Source organism: Bufo gargarizans, chromosome 7 (assembly GCF_014858855.1).
Source record: "Bufo gargarizans isolate SCDJY-AF-19 chromosome 7, ASM1485885v1, whole genome shotgun sequence".
Taxonomy (NCBI): Eukaryota; Metazoa; Chordata; class Amphibia; order Anura; family Bufonidae; genus Bufo; species Bufo gargarizans.
Window position 1 is genome coordinate 150,337,490 of NC_058086.1, and position 17,105 is coordinate 150,354,594.

Consider the following 17,105-nt stretch of genomic DNA (forward strand, 5'->3'; position numbering starts at 1 on the left):
CGCTGTTTCGAGTACTCCACCAACATGGCCAGTGGCGATGACGCCGTTATCAGCGTTACAATACCACTTCTATGTCTCCTTGAGAAAACACTTAGGGCGATGATGGAAGAGGAGGTGGCCCAGGAGGAGGAGGAGGAGGAGGAGGAAGAGGGGTCATTTTTAGCACTTTCAGGCCAGTCTCTTCGAAGTGACTCAGAGGGAGGTTTATTTGCAACAGCAGAGGCCAGGTACAAATGTGGCCAGCCAGGGCCCACTACTGGAGGACGAGGAGGACGAGGATGAGGAGGAGGTGGAGGAGGATGAGGATGAAGCATGGTCACAGCGGGGTGGCACCCAACGCAGCTCGGGCCCATCATTGGTGCGTGGCTGGGGGGAAAGGCAGGACGATGACGATACGCCTCCCACAGAGGACAGCTTGTCCTTACCCCTGGGCAGCCTGGCACACATGAGCGACTACATGCTGCAGTGCCTGCGCAACGACAGCAGAGTTGCCCACATTTTAACCTGTGCGGACTACTGGGTTGCCACCCTGCTGGATCCACGCTACAAAGACAATGTGCCCACCTTACTTCCTGCACTGGAGCGTGATAGGAAGATGCGCGAGTACAAGCGCACGTTGGTAGACGCGCTACTGAGAGCATTCCCAAATGTCACAGGGGAACAAGTGGAAGCCAAGGCCAAGGCAGAGGAGGAGCAAGAGGTCGCCAAGGCAGCTGTGTCACGGCCAGCTCCTCTGACGGCAGGGTTAGCATGGCAGAGATGTGGAAAACTTTTGTCAACACGCCACAGCTAACTGCACCACCACCTGATACGCAACGTGTTAGCAGGAGGCAACATTTCACTAACATGGTGGAACAGTACGTGTGCACACCCCTCCACGTACTGACTGATGGTTCGGCCCCATTCAACTTCTGGGTCTCTAAATTGTCCACGTGGCCAGAGCTAGCCTTTTATGCCTTGGAGGTGCTGGCCTGCCCGGCAGCCAGCGTTTTGTCTGAACGTGTATTCAGCACGGCAGGGGGCGTCATTACAGACAAACGCAGCCGCCTGTCTACAGCCAATGTGGACAAGCTGACGTTCATAAAAATGAACCAGGCATGGATCCCACAGGACCTGTCCATCCCTTGTGCAGATTAGACATTAACTACCTCCCCTTAACCATATATTATTGGACTCCAGGGCACTTCCTCATTCAATCCTATTTTTATTTTCATTTTACCATTATATTGCGAGGCTACCCAAAGTTGAATGAACCTCTCCTCTGTCTGGGTGCCGGTGCCTAAATATATGCCAATGGACTGTTCCAATGTTGGATGACGTGAAGCCTGATTCTCTGCTATGACATGCAGACTAATTCTCTGCTGACATGAAGACAGATTCTCTGTTACGGGACCTCTCTCCTCTGCCTGGGTGCTGGGCCTAAATATCTGACAATGGACTGTTGCAGTGGTGGCTGACGTGAAGCCTGATTTTCTGCTATGACAGGCAGACTGATTCTCTGCTGACATGAAGCCAGATCCTCTGTTACGGGACCTCTCTCCTCTGCCTGGGTGCTGGGCCTAAATATATGCCAATGGACTGTTGCAGTGGTGGCTGACGTGAAGCCTCATTCTCTGCTATGACATGCAGACTAATTCTCTGCTGACATGAAGCCAGATTGTCTGTTACGGGACCTCTCTCCTCTGCCTGGGTGCTGGGCCTAAATATCTGACAATGGACTGTTGCAGTGGTGGCTGACGTGAAGCCTGATTTTCTGCAATGACAGGCAGACTGATTCTCTGCTGACATGAAGCCAGATCCTCTGTTACGGGACCTCTCTCCTCTGCCTGGGTGCTGGGCCTAAATATATGCCAATGGACTGTTGCAGTGGTGGCTGACGTGAAGCCTCATTCTCTGCTATGACATGCAGACTAATTCTCTGCTGACATGAAGCCAGATTGTCTGTTACGGGACCTCTCTCCTCTGCCTGGGTGCTGGGCCTAAATTTATGAAAATGGACTCTTACAGTGGTGGGTGACGTGAAGCCTGATTCTCTGCTATGACATGAAGACTGATTCTCTGCTGACATGAAGCCAGATTGTCTGTTACGGGACCTCTCTCCTCTTCCTGGGTGTTGGGCCTAAATTTATGAAAATGAACTCTTACAGAGGTAGGTGACGTGAAGCCTGATTCTCTGCTATGACATGAAGACTGATTATCTGCTATGACATGAAGACTGATTCTCTGCTGACATGAAGCCAGATTGTCTGTTACGGGACCTCTCTCCTCTGCCTGGGTGCTAGGCCTAAATTTATGACAATGGACTGTTGCAGTGGTGGCTGACGTGAAGCCTGATTCTCTGCTATGACATGCAGACTGATTCTCTGCTGACATGAAGCCAGATCCTTTGTTACGGGACCTCTCCCCTCTGCCTGGGTGCTGGGCCTAAATTTCTGAAAATGGACTGTTGCAGTGGTGGGTGACGTGAAGCCTGATTCTCTGCTATGATATGAAGACTGATTCTCTGCTGTCATGAAGCCAGATCCTCTGTTACGGGACCTCTCTCCTCTGCCTGGGTGCTGGGCCTAAATATCTGACAATGGACTGTTGCATTGGTGGCTGACGTGAAGCCTGATTCTCTGCTATGACATGCAGACTAATTCTCTGCTGACATGAAGCCAGATTGTCTGTTACGGGACCTCTCTCCTCTGCCTGGGTGCTGGGCCTAAATTTATGAAAATGGACTCTTACAGTGGTGGGTGACGTGAAGCCTGATTCTCTGCTATGACATGAAGACTGATTCTCTGCTGACATGAAGCCAGATTGTCTGTTATGGGACCTCTCTCTTCTGCCTGGGTGCTGGGCCTAAATGTATGAAAATGGACTGTTGCAGTGGTGGGTGACGTGAAGCCTGATTCTCTGCTATGATATGAAGACTGATTCTCTGCTGACATGAAGCCAGATCCTCTGTTACGGGACCTCTCTCCTCTGCCTGGGTGCTGGGCCTAAATATCTGACAATGGACTGTTGCATTGGTGGCTGACGTGAAGCCTGATTCTCTGCTATGACATGCAGACTAATTCTCTGCTGACATGAAGCAAGATTGTCTGTTACGGGACCTCTCTCCTCTACCTGGGTGCTGGGCCTAAATTTATGAAAATGGACTGTTGCAGTGGTGGGTGACGTGAAGCCTGATTCTCTGCTATGACATGAAAACTGATTCTCTGCTGACATGAAGCCAGATTGTCTGTTACGGGACCTCTCTCCTCTGCCTGGGTGCTGGGCCTAAATTTATGAAAATGGACTGTTGCAGTGGTGGGTGACGTGAAGCCTGATTCTCTGCTATGACATGAAGACTGATTCTCTGCTGACATGAAGCCAGATTGTCTGTTACGGGACCTCTCTCCTCTGCCTGGGTGCCGGGGCCTAAATATCTGAGAATGGACTGTTGCAGTGGTGGGTGACGGGAAGCCAGATTCTCTGCTATGGGACCTCTCTCCAATTGATTTTGGTTAATTTTTATTTATTGAATTTTTATTTTAATTCATTTCCCTATCCACATTTGTTTGCAGGGGATTTACCTACATGTTGCTGCCTTTTGCAGCCCTCTAGCCCTTTCCTGAGCTGTTTTACAGCCGTTTTAGTGCCGAAAAGTTCGGGTCCCCATTGACTTCAATGGGGTTCGGGTTCGGGACGAATTTCGGATCGGGTTCGGATCCCGAACCCGAACATTTTCGGGAAGTTCGGCCAAACTTCTCGAACCCGAACATCCAGGTGTTCGCTCAACTCTATGCGCGAGTACAAGCGCACGTTGGTAGACGCGCTACTGAGAACATTCCCAAATGTGACAGAGGAACAAGTGGAAGCCCAAGGCCAAGGCAGAGGAGGAGCAAGAGGTCGCCAAGGCAGCTGTGTCACGGCCAGCTCCTCTGAGGGCAGGGTTAGCATGGCAGAGATGTGGAAAACTTTTGTCAACACGCCACAGCTAACTGCACCACCACCTGATACGCAACGTGTTAGCAGGAGGCAACATTTCACTAACATGGTGGAACAGTACGTGTGCACACCCCTCCACGTACTGACTGATGGTTCGGCCCCATTCAACTTCTGGGTCTCTAAATTGTCTACGTGGCCAGAGCTAGCCTTTTATGCCTTGGAGGTGCTGGCCTGCCCGGCAGCCAGCGTTTTGTCTGAACGTGTATTCAGCACGGCAGGGGGCGTCATTACAGACAAACGCAGCCGCCTGTCTACAACCAATGTGGACAAGCTGACGTTCATAAAAATGAACCAGGCATGGATCCCACAGGACCTGTCCATCCCTTGTGCAGATTAGACATTAACTACCTCCCCTTAACCATATATTATTGGACTCCAGGGCACTTCCTCATTCAATCCTATTTTTATTTTCATTTTGCCATTATATTGCGAGGCTACCCAAAGTTGAATGAACCTCTCCTCTGTCTGGGTGCCGGGGCCTAAATATATGCCAATGGACTGTTCCAATCTTGGGTAACGTGAAGCCTGATTCTCTGCTAAGACATGCAGACTGATTCTCTGCCGACATGAAGCCAGATTGTCTGTTACGGGACCTCTCTCCTCTGCCTGGGTGCCAGGGCCTAAATATATGCCAATGGACTGTTCCAATGTTGGCTGACGTGAAGCCTGATTCTCTGCTATGACATGCAGACTGATTCTCTGCTGACATGAAGCCAGATTCTCTGTTACGGGACCTCTCTCCTCTGCCTGGGTGCTGGGCCTAAATTTATGAAAATGGACTGTTACAGTGGTGGGTGGCGTGAAGCCTGATTCTCTGCTATGACATGAAGACTGATTCTCTGGTGACATGAAGCCAGATTCTGTGTTACGGAACCTCTCTCCTCTGCCTGGGTGCTGGGCCTAAATTTATGACAATGGACTGTTACAGTGGTGGGTGACGTGAAGCCTGATTCTCTGCTATGACATGCAGACTGATTCTCTGCTGACATGAAGCCAGATTCTCTGTTAAGGGACCTCTCTCCTCTGCCTGGGTGCTGGGTCTAAATATATGACAATGGACTGTTGCAGTGGTGGCTGACGTGAAGCCTGATTCTCTGCTATGATATGAAGACTGATTCTCTGCTGACATGAAGCCAGATTGTCTGTTAAGGGACCTCTCTCCTCTGCCTGGGTGCTGGGCCTAAATATATGACAATGGACTGTTGCAGTGGTGGCTGACGTGAAGCCTGATTCTCTGCTATGATATGAAGACTGATTCTCTGCTGACATGAAGCCAGATTGTCTGTTACGGGACCTCTCTCCTCTGCCTGGGTGCTGGGCCTAAATTTATGAAAATGGACTGTTACAGTGGTGGGTGACGTGAAGCCTGATTCTCTGCTATGACATGAAGACTGATTCTCTGGTGACATGAAGCCAGATTCTGTGTTACGGAACCTCTCTCCTCTGCCTGTGTGCTGGGCCTAAATTTATGAAAATGGACTGTTACAGTGGTGGGTGACGTGAAGCCTGATTCTCTGCTATGACATGCAGACTGATTCTCTGCTGACATGAAGCCAGATTGTCTGTTACGGGACCTCTCTCCTCTGCCTGGGTGCCAGGGCCTAAATTTATGACAATGGACTGTTACAGTGGTGGGTGACGTGAAGCCTGATTCTCTGCTATGACATGAAGACTGATTCTCTTGTGACATGAAGCCAGATTCTGTGTTACGGAACCTCTCTCCTCTGCCTCTGTGCTGGGCCTAAATTTATGAAAATGGACTCTTACAGTGGTGGGTGACGTGAAGCCTGATTCTCTGCTATGACATGCAGACTGATTCTCTGCTGACATGAAGCCAGGGTGTCTGTTACGGGACCTCTCTCCTCTGCCTGGGTGCCAGGGCCTAAATTTATGACAATGGACTGTTACAGTGGTGGGTGACGTGAAGCCTGATTCTCTGCTATGACATGCAGACTGATTCTCTGCTGACATGAAGCCAGATTCTCTGTTAAGGGACCTCTCTCCTCTGCCTGGGTGCTGGGCCTAAATATATGACAATGGACTGTTGCAGTGGTGGCTGACGTGAAGCCTGATTCTCTGCTATGATATGAAGACTGATTCTCTGCTGACATGAAGCCAGATTGTCTGTTACGGGACCTCTCTCCTCTGCCTGGGTGCTGGGCCTAAATTTATGAAAATGGACTGTTACAGTGGTGGGTGGCGTGAAGCCTGATTCTCTGCTATGACATGAAGACTGATTCTCTGGTGACATGAAGCCAGATTCTGTGTTACGGAACCTCTCTCCTCTGCCTGGGTGCTGGGCCTAAATTTATGACAATGGACTGTTACAGTGGTGGGTGACGTGAAGCCTGATTCTCTGCTATGACATGCAGACTGATTCTCTGCTGACATGAAGCCAGATTCTCTGTTAAGGGACCTCTCTCCTCTGCCTGGGTGCTGGGTCTAAATATATGACAATGGACTGTTGCAGTGGTGGGTGACGTGAAGCCTGATTCTCTGCTATGATATGAAGACTGATTCTCTGCTGACATGAAGCCAGATTGTCTGTTAAGGGACCTCTCTCCTCTGCCTGGGTGCTGGGCCTAAATATATGACAATGGACTGTTGCAGTGGTGGCTGACGTGAAGCCTGATTCTCTGCTATGATATGAAGACTGATTCTCTGCTGACATGAAGCCAGATTGTCTGTTACGGGACCTCTCTCCTCTGCCTGGGTGCTGGGCCTAAATTTATGAAAATGGACTGTTACAGTGGTGGGTGACGTGAAGCCTGATTCTCTGCTATGACATGAAGACTGATTCTCTGGTGACATGAAGCCAGATTCTGTGTTACGGAACCTCTCTCCTCTGCCTGTGTGCTGGGCCTAAATTTATGAAAATGGACTGTTACAGTGGTGGGTGACGTGAAGCCTGATTCTCTGCTATGACATGCAGACTGATTCTCTGCTGACATGAAGCCAGATTGTCTGTTACGGGACCTCTCTCCTCTGCCTGGGTGCCAGGGCCTAAATTTATGACAATGGACTGTTACAGTGGTGGGTGACGTGAAGCCTGATTCTCTGCTATGACATGAAGACTGATTCTCTTGTGACATGAAGCCAGATTGTCTGTTACGGAACCTCTCTCCTCTGCCTCTGTGCTGGGCCTAAATTTATGAAAATGGACTCTTACAGTGGTGGGTGACGTGAAGCCTGATTCTCTGCTATGACATGCAGACTGATTCTCTGCTGACATGAAGCCAGGGTGTCTGTTACGGGACCTCTCTCCTCTGCCTGGGTGCCAGGGCCTAAATTTATGACAATGGACTGTTACAGTGGTGGGTGACGTGAAGCCTGATTCTCTGCTATGACATGAAGACTGATTCTCTGGTGACATGAAGCCAGATTCTGTGTTACGGAACCTCTCTCCTCTGCCTGGGTGCTGGGCCTAAATTTATGACAATGGACTGTTACAGTGGTGGGTGACGTGAAGCCTGATTCTCTGCTATGACATGCAGACTGATTCTCTGCTGACATGAAGCCAGATTCTCTGTTAAGGGACCTCTCTCCTCTGCCTGGGTGCTGGGTCTAAATATATGACAATGGACTGTTGCAGTGGTGGCTGACGTGAAGCCTGATTCTCTGCTATGATATGAAGACTGATTCTCTGCTGACATGAAGCCAGATTGTCTGTTAAGGGACCTCTCTCCTCTGCCTGGGTGCTGGGCCTAAATATATGACAATGGACTGTTGCAGTGGTGGCTGACGTGAAGCCTGATTCTCTGCTATGATATGAAGACTGATTCTCTGCTGACATGAAGCCAGATTGTCTGTTACGGGACCTCTCTCCTCTGCCTGGGTGCTGGGCCTAAATTTATGAAAATGGACTGTTACAGTGGTGGGTGACGTGAAGCCTGATTCTCTGCTATGACATGAAGACTGATTCTCTGGTGACATGAAGCCAGATTCTGTGTTACGGAACCTCTCTCCTCTGCCTGTGTGCTGGGCCTAAATTTATGAAAATGGACTGTTACAGTGGTGGGTGACGTGAAGCCTGATTCTCTGCTATGACATGCAGACTGATTCTCTGCTGACATGAAGCCAGATTGTCTGTTACGGGACCTCTCTCCTCTGCCTGGGTGCCAGGGCCTAAATTTATGACAATGGACTGTTACAGTGGTGGGTGACGTGAAGCCTGATTCTCTGCTATGACATGAAGACTGATTCTCTTGTGACATGAAGCCAGATTCTGTGTTACGGAACCTCTCTCCTCTGCCTCTGTGCTGGGCCTAAATTTATGAAAATGGACTCTTACAGTGGTGGGTGACGTGAAGCCTGATTCTCTGCTATGACATGCAGACTGATTCTCTGCTGACATGAAGCCAGGGTGTCTGTTACGGGACCTCTCTCCTCTGCCTGGGTGCCAGGGCCTAAATTTATGACAATGGACTGTTACAGTGGTGGGTGACGTGAAGCCTGATTCTCTGCTATGACATGCAGACTGATTCTCTGCTGACATGAAGCCAGATTCTCTGTTAAGGGACCTCTCTCCTCTGCCTGGGTGCTGGGCCTAAATATATGCCAATGGACTGTTGCAGTGGTGGCTGACGTGAAGCCTGATTCTCTGCTATGATATGAAGACTGATTCTCTGCTGACATGAAGCCAGATTGTCTGTTACGGGACCTCTCTCCTCTGCCTGGGTGCTGGGCCTAAATTTATGAAAATGGACTGTTACAGTGGTGGGTGACGTGAAGCCTGATTCTCTGCTATGACATGAAGACTGATTCTCTGGTGACATGAAGCCAGATTCTGTGTTACGGAACCTCTCTCCTCTGCCTGTGTGCTGGGCCTAAATTTATGAAAATGGACTGTTGCAGTGGTGGGTGACGTGAAGCCTGATTCTCTGCTATGGGACCTCTCTCCAATTGATTTTGGTTAATTTTTATTTATTTAATTTTTATTTTAATTCATATCCCTATCCACATTTGTTTGCAGGCGATTTACCTACATGTTGCTGCCTTTTGCAGCCCTCTAGCCCTTTCCTGGGCTGTTTTACAGCCTTTTTAGTGCCGAAAAGTTCGGGTCCCCATTGACTTCAATGGGGTTCGGGTTCGGGATGAAGTTCGGATCGGGTTCGGATCCCGAACCCGAACATTTTCGGGAAGTTCGGCCGAACTTCTCGAACCCGAACATCCAGGTGTCCGCTCAACTCTAGTCAACACAAAAGCCTAGTCAGAGTGCTGAGTGTGAAAATCGCATGAGGAATAGCATGAGAAGTCGACATGATGGCCCAGTCACAGAGTGGTGAAGGTGTTAATTGCATGAGGAATCGCACGAGTCGTCAACACAGTGGCCCAGTCACAGAGTGGTGAGGGTGGGAATCAAATGAGAAATCGCATGAGGAATCGCATGAGTCTTCAACACAGTGGCCCAGTCACAGATTAGTGAGGATTGGAATTTCATGGGGAATCACATGAGTCATCAACCCAGTGGCAAAGAAATAAAGTGGTGAGGGTGGGAATCGCATAAGGAATCTAATGAGTCGTCAACACAGTGGACCAGTCACAGAGTGCCGAGTGTGGGAATCGCATGAGGAATCACATGAGTTGACAACTAGTGATGAGCGGCAGGTGCCATATTCGATTTCGATGAAATTCGTGAATATTCGATAGAATATTCGTTTTATATTCGTCGAAATCGAATATTCGTCATTATTCTAGTTATCGCGAATAATATGCGATTTAAAAAATCGCATATGCGATTTTTTTAATTTATTTTTTTTATTTTTTTATTTTTTTAACTTAAAGGCTACTCTCCTATTGAAATCGCAAATGCGATTAATATAACACGAAATAATCGCATTTGCGATTTCAACGTAATTCTCAAATCCGACAGTACATTCTAGTATATGGAGACGTTCCCATGGAAATGGGGACGCTCCCTGAGCATGGAATATAGCAGGGATCAGCAACCTTCGGCACTCCAGCTGTGGTGCAACTACAACTCCCAGCATGCACACCTCCATGGCTGTTCTCAGGACTCCCAAAGAAGTGAATGGAGCATGCTTGGAGTCGTAGTTTGACAACAGCTGGAGTGCCGGAGGTTGCTGATCCCTGGAATATAGCATTACTAAGGTGAAATCGAAAATGCGATTATTTCGTGTTATATTAATCGCATTTGCGATTATCTATTTTTTATTTTATTTTTTACTATGGTTGGCTTCAATGGTAGAATTAGCGAATATGACGAATATATTCGTTATATTCCACAAAACGAATATACGAATGTATTCGTCATATTCCACAAAACGAAGATAACAAAGTATTCTGCATCTCAGTTATATCTACCTATTCATCAACTTCGCTAATTCTAGCAATCATATAGGAAAGTTGACTATAGAGACAGCTAAGTATAATTCGCTATGCGATTATATGACTGCTTTTTTTTTTATATAAATAGAATAATTATAATACCTGATAATTATTATAATCTATTTATATAAAAAAGCAAAGTAATATAATCGCATAGCGAATTAAACTTAGCTGTCTCTATAGTCAACTTTCCTATATGATTGCTAGAATTAGCGAAGTTGATGAATAGGTAGATATAACTGAGATGCAGAATACTTCGTTATCTTCGTTTTGTGGAATATAACGAATATATTCGTATATTCGTTTTGTGGAATATAACGAATATATTCGTCGTATTCGCTAATTCTACCATTGAAGCCAACCATAGTAAAAAATAAAATAAAAAATAGATAATCGCAAATGCGATTAATATAACACGAAATAATCGCATTTTCGATTTCACCTTAGTAATGCTATATTCCAGGGATCAGCAACCTCCGGCACTCCAGCTGTTGTCAAACTACGACTCCAAGCATGCTCCATTCACTTCTTTGGGAGTCCTGAGAACAGCCATGGAGGTGTGCATGCTGGGAGTTGTAGTTGCACCACAGCTGGAGTGCCGAAGGTTGCTGATCCCTGCTATATTCCATGCTCAGGGAGCGTCCCCATTTCCATGGGAACGTCTCCATATACTAGAATGTACTGTCGGATTTGAGAATTACGTTGAAATCGCAAATGCGATTATTTCGTGTTATATTAATCGCATTTGCGATTTTTTTTTTTTTTTTTTTTTTTTTTTTTTACTATGGTTGGCTTCAATGGTAGAATTAGCGAATATGACGAATATATTCGTTATATTCCACAAAACGAATATACGAATATATTCGTTATATTCCACAAAACGAAGATAACGAAGTATTCTGCATCTCAGTTATATCTACCTATTCATCAACTTCGCTAATTCTAGCAATCCTATAGGAAAGTTTACTATAGAGACAGATAAGTATAATTCGCTATGCGATTATATTACTTTGCTTTTTTATATAAATAGATTATAATAATTATCAGGTATTATAATTATTCTATTTATATAAAAAAAAGCAGTCATATAATCGCATAGCGAATTATACTTAGCTGTCTCTATAGTCAACTTTCCTATATGATTGCTAGAATTAGCGAAGTTGATGAATAGGTAGATATAACTGAGATGCAGAATACTTCGTTATCTTCGTTTTGTGGAATATGACGAATACATTCGTATATTCGTTTTGTGGAATATAACGAATATATTCGTCATATTCGCTAATTCTACCATTGAAGCCAACCATAGTAAAAAAAAAACAAAAAAAAACGCAAATGCGATTAATATAACACAAAATAATCGCATTTGCGATTTTAACTTAGTAATGCTATATTCCATGCTCATGGGAACGTCTCCATATACTAGAATGTACTGTCGGATTTGAGAATTACGTTGAAATCGCAAATGCGATTATTTCGTGTTATATTAATCGCAATTGCGATTTCAACGTAATTCTCAAATCCGACAGTACATTCTAGTATATGGAGACGTTCCCATGGAGATGGGGACGCTCCATGAGCACGGAAGGCGGCAGAAGCGGCAACGGGCACTGACTGGAGCAGCCAGGAAGCCAGGAATCCAAAGGACAGGTAAGAACAACTTTAGGGAAGTGGGAAAGGAAAAAATATAACAATTAAAAAAAATAAAAAAAAAAAAAAAAAAAAAGAATATTCGAAATATCGAATTTATAGCACTATATTCGAAATATTCGCGAATTAGCGAAGTGCCGATATTCGCGAAAAAAATTCGCTATTCGAATATTCGCGCTCAACACTATTGACAACACAGTAACCCATTCACAGAGTGGTGAGGGTTGTAATCTCATGAGTTGTCAACACAGTGGCCCAGTCACATAGTAGTCAGGGTTGGAATCGCATGAGTCGACAAAACTGTTGCCCAGTCACAGTAGTGAGGGTGGGAATCGCATGAGTCGCCAACATAGTGGGCCAGTCACAGAGTGATGAGGGTTGGAATTGCATGAGGAATTGCATGAGTCGTCAAAACAATTGCCCAGTCACAGAGTGGAGAGGGTGGGAATCACATGATGAATCGTATGAGGAATCACAAAAGTTGTCAACACAGTTGCCCAGTCACACACTGGTGAGGTTTGGAATCGCATGAGTCGCCAACATAGTGGCCCAGTCACACACTGGTGAGGTTTGGAATAGCATGAGTCGCCAAAATAGTGGCCCAGTTACACACTGGTGAAATTTGGAATCACATGAGTCGCCAATATAGTGGCCAAGTCACAGAGTAACGGTTGGAATTGCATGAGCAATCGCATGAGTCATCACAGTGACCCTGAAACAAAGTGGTGAGGGTTTGAAACGCATGAGTTGTCAACACAATGACCCAGTCACAGAGTGGTGAGGATGGGAATTATATGAGAAATCGCATGAGTCATCAACACTGTGTCCCAGTCACAAAGTGGTGAGGGTTGGAACCGCATGAGTCGTCAACACAATGGCCCAGTTACGCATTGGTGAGGGTTAGAATCGCATGTGTCGTCAATATATTGGCCCAGTCACAGATTGGTGAGGGTTGGAATCGCATGGGTCATTAACACAATTGCCCAGTCACAAAGTGGTGAGAGTGGGAATCTTTTTAGTCACCAACATAATTGCCCAGTTACAGAGTGTTGAGGGTTGGAATTGCATGAGGAATCGCATGAAGAATCACATAGGTATTCAACACAGTGGCCTAGACATACAGTGGTGAGAGTTGGAATCGCATGAGTCGTCAACACAGTGGCCAAGTCACAAAGTGCTGAGGGTGTGAATCGCATGAGGAATCGCATGAGTCATCAACACAGTGAACCAGTCACAGAATGGTGAGGGTTAAAATCACATGAGTCATCAACACAGTGGCCCAGTCACAGAGTAGTCAGGGTTGGAATTGCATAAGTTGTTAAAACAGTGGCCTAGTCACACAGTGTTGAGGGCGGGAATTGCATGACTAGCCAACAAAGTGGCCCAGTCACAGAGTGGTGAGGGTGGGAATTGCATGAGGAATCGCATGAGTCGTCAGCGCAATGGCCCAGTCACAGAGTAGTGAGGGTGGTAATGTAATCGTATGAGGAATCACATGAGTCGTCAACACAGTGGCCCAGTCACAGAGTGGTGAGGGTTGGAATCACATGAGTCGTCAACGCAGTGGCCCAGTCACACACTGGTGAGTGTTGGAATCGCATGAGGAATCGCATGAGGAATTTCTTGAGTCGTCAACACAGTGGCCCAGTCACACAGTGGTAAGGGTTGGAATCGCATGAGAAATCGCATGAAGAATTGCTTGAGTCGTTAACACAGTGGCCCACTCACAGATTGGTGAGGGTTGAAATTGCATGAGGAATCGAATGAGGAATGCTTGAGTCGTCAACACAGTGGCCCTGTCACACAGTGGTAAGGGTTGGATTCGTATGAGGAATCTCATGAGGAATTGCTTGACTCGTCAACACAGTGTCCCAGTCACAGATTGGTGAGGGTTGGAATTGCATGAGGAATCACATGAATCGTCAAAAAAATGGCCCAGTCACAGAGTGGTGAGGGTGGGGATCGCACAAGGAATTGCATGAATCGTCAGCTCAATGGCCCAGTCACAGAGTGGTGAGGGTGGTAATAGTATGAGGAATCACATGAGTCGTCAACACAGTGGCCCAGTCACAAAGTGGTGAGGGTTGGAATCGCATGAGTCGTCAAAACAGTGGCCTAGTCACACAGCGGTGATGATTGGAATTGCATGAGGAATCGCATGAAGAATTGCTTGAGTCTTTAACACAGTGGCCCACTCACAGATTGGTGAGGGTTGGATTCGCATGAGGAATTGCATGAGGAATTGCTTGAGTCGTCAACACAGTGTCCCAGTCACAGATTGGTGAGGGTTGGAATTGCACGAGGAACCACATGAACCGTCAACAAAATGGTCCAGTCACAGAGTGGTGACGGTGGGGATCGCACGAGGAATCGCATAAAGAATCGCATAAGTCGTCAACATAGTGGCCCAGTCACAGTGTGGTTAGGGTTGGAATTAAAGGAGGAATCGCATGAGTCGTCAACACAGTGGCCCAGTCACAGAGTTGTGAGGGTGGGAATCGCATGAGGCATTGCATGAGTCGTCAACGCAGTGGCCCATTCACAGAGTGGTGAGGGTAAGAATCGCATGAAGAATTGCTTGAGTCGTCAACACAGTGGCCCAGTCACAGAGTGGTGAGGGTGGGAATCCCATGAGTCCTCAACACAGTGGACCAGTCACAGAGTGGTGAGGGTTGGAATTGCATGAGTAATCGCATGAGTCGTCAACACAGTGGTCCAGTCACAGAGTGGTGAGGGTGGGAATCGCATGAGTCGCTAACATAGTGGGCCAGTCGCATGAGTCGTCAAAGTATTGGCACAGTCACAGAGTGGTGATGTTAAGAGGCCTCCTCAGTGCTGCCGGCGCCTTGTGGCTAGTACGAAGCGAGGACGTGCTCTGCGTCCTCATCTCCATAGCAACGGGGGGCGGTGAGGATCCGACCGCACTTACCTCCTTAGCGTGGTTGGCGTCCTCCACTCCCATGGGAACTGTAAGGAGTCCGAGCGCCAAGCTGAGCACTCAGCGCTTGGTTGATTGCAGGGGAATTAGTCTTGTGGCGCTGGCCACGTCACATGACCCCTCTCACTGCCAATAAGTCATGTGGCGCTAGCCACATCACATGACTTCTCTTCATCACTATATGTACAGGCAACTTGCTGGCCACAGGTTGCCTGTGAATAAGGTTCTATCCCGTGTTCCTTTGTGTTATTCCGTGGCTTTTGACTCCGGATTCGTTGATCGTCTCCGTCCTTTTTTGCTCCTTATGTCTGCTTCGCTTCTCCCAGTTTTGACTTTGGCTTGTTTTTGACTCATCTTTGCTAATCCTCTTGTACTGTAGTTACCACTTGGTTCTGACTCAGCTTGTTAACCATTCTTTGTTTGTTTGTCTTGTTTGTCCCTCCACACTTACGTCGGCTAGGGAACGCCGCCCAGTTGTGCTCCTTTACCTTTGCATGAGTCGTCAACACAGTGGCCCAGTCACAGAGTGGTGGGGGTGGTAATCGCATAAGAAATCGCTTGAATTGCCAACACAGTGGCCTAGTCACAGAGTGGTGAGGGTGGGAATTGCATGAGGAATTGCTTGAGTTGTCAACACAGTGTCCCAGTCACAGATTAATGGGGTTGGAATTGCATGAGGAATCGCATGATTTGTCAACACAATTGCCCAGTCACAGAGTAGTGAGAGTGGGAATTGCACAAGGAATCGCATGAAGAATTGCTTGAGTCGTCAACACAGTGTCCCAGTGACAGAGTGGTGGAGATGGAATCGCATGAGGAATATCATGAGTCCTCGACATAGTGGCCCAGTCACAGAGTAGTGGAGGTGGGAATCGCATTAGTCGCTAACATGAGCAATTGCATGAGTCGTCAATACAATGGTCCAGTCGCAGATTGGTGAGGGTGGGAATCGAATGAGGAATTGCATGAATCGTCAACACAGTGGCCTAGACACAGAGTAGTGAGGGTGGGAATCACATGACGAATCGCATGAGGAATAACAAGAGTCGTCAACACAGTGGCCCAGTCACATACTGGTGAGGTTTGGAATCGCATGAGTCGTCAACACTGTGGCCCAGTCAGAGTGGTGAGTATTCGATTCGCATGAAGAATTGCTTGAGTCGTCAACACAGTGGCCCAGTCACAGAGTGGTGAGTGTTTTAATCGCACAGAGTGGTAAAGGTTTGGAATTGAATGAGCAATCGCAGGGGTCGACACAATGGACCAGTCACAGAGTGGTGAGGGTGGGAATCACACAAGGAATCGCATGAAGAATTGCTTGAGTCGTCAACACAGTGGCCCAGTCAAAGTGGTGAGTATTCGAATCGCATGAAGAATTGCTTGAGTCGTCAACACAATGGCCCAGTCACAGAGTGGTGAGTGTTTGAATCGCTTGAGTCATCAACACATTGGCCCAGTCACACAGTGGTGAAGGTTGTAATCGCATGAGGAATTGCTTGAGTCATCAACACAGTGGCCAAGTCACACAGTAGTCAGGGTTGGAATCGCATGAGTTGCCAACATAATGGCCCAGTCACATAGTGTTGAAGGTTGGAATTGCATGAGGAATCGAATGAGTCGTCAACACAGTGGCCCAGTCACAGAGTGATGAGGGTGGGAATTGCATGAGGAATCGCATGAGTCGTCAGCAAAATGGCCCAGTCACAGAGTGGTGAGGGTGGGAATCGTATGAGGAATTGCATGAGTCGTCAACACTGTGGCCCATTCACAGAATGGTGAGGGTTGGAATTGCATGAGTCGTCAACACTGTGGCCCATTCACAGAATGGTGAGGGTTGGAATTGCATGAGTCGTCAACACTGTGGCCCATTCACAGAATGGTGAGGGTTGGAATTGCATGAGTCGTCAACACAATGGCCCAGTCACAGACTGGTGAGGGTGGAAATTGCATGAGGAATCGCGTGAATATCTGCTTGAGTCGTCAACACTGTGGCCCAGTCACAGAGTGGGAAGGGTGGGAATCGCATGAGTTGTCAACACAATGGCCCAGTCACAGAGTGGTGAGGGTGGGAATTGCATGAGTCGTCAACACAATGGCCCAGTCACAGAGTGGAGAGGTTGGGAATCGCATAAGGAATCGCTTGAGTCGCCAACACAGTGGCCCAGTCACAGAGTGGTGAGGGTGGGAATTGCAT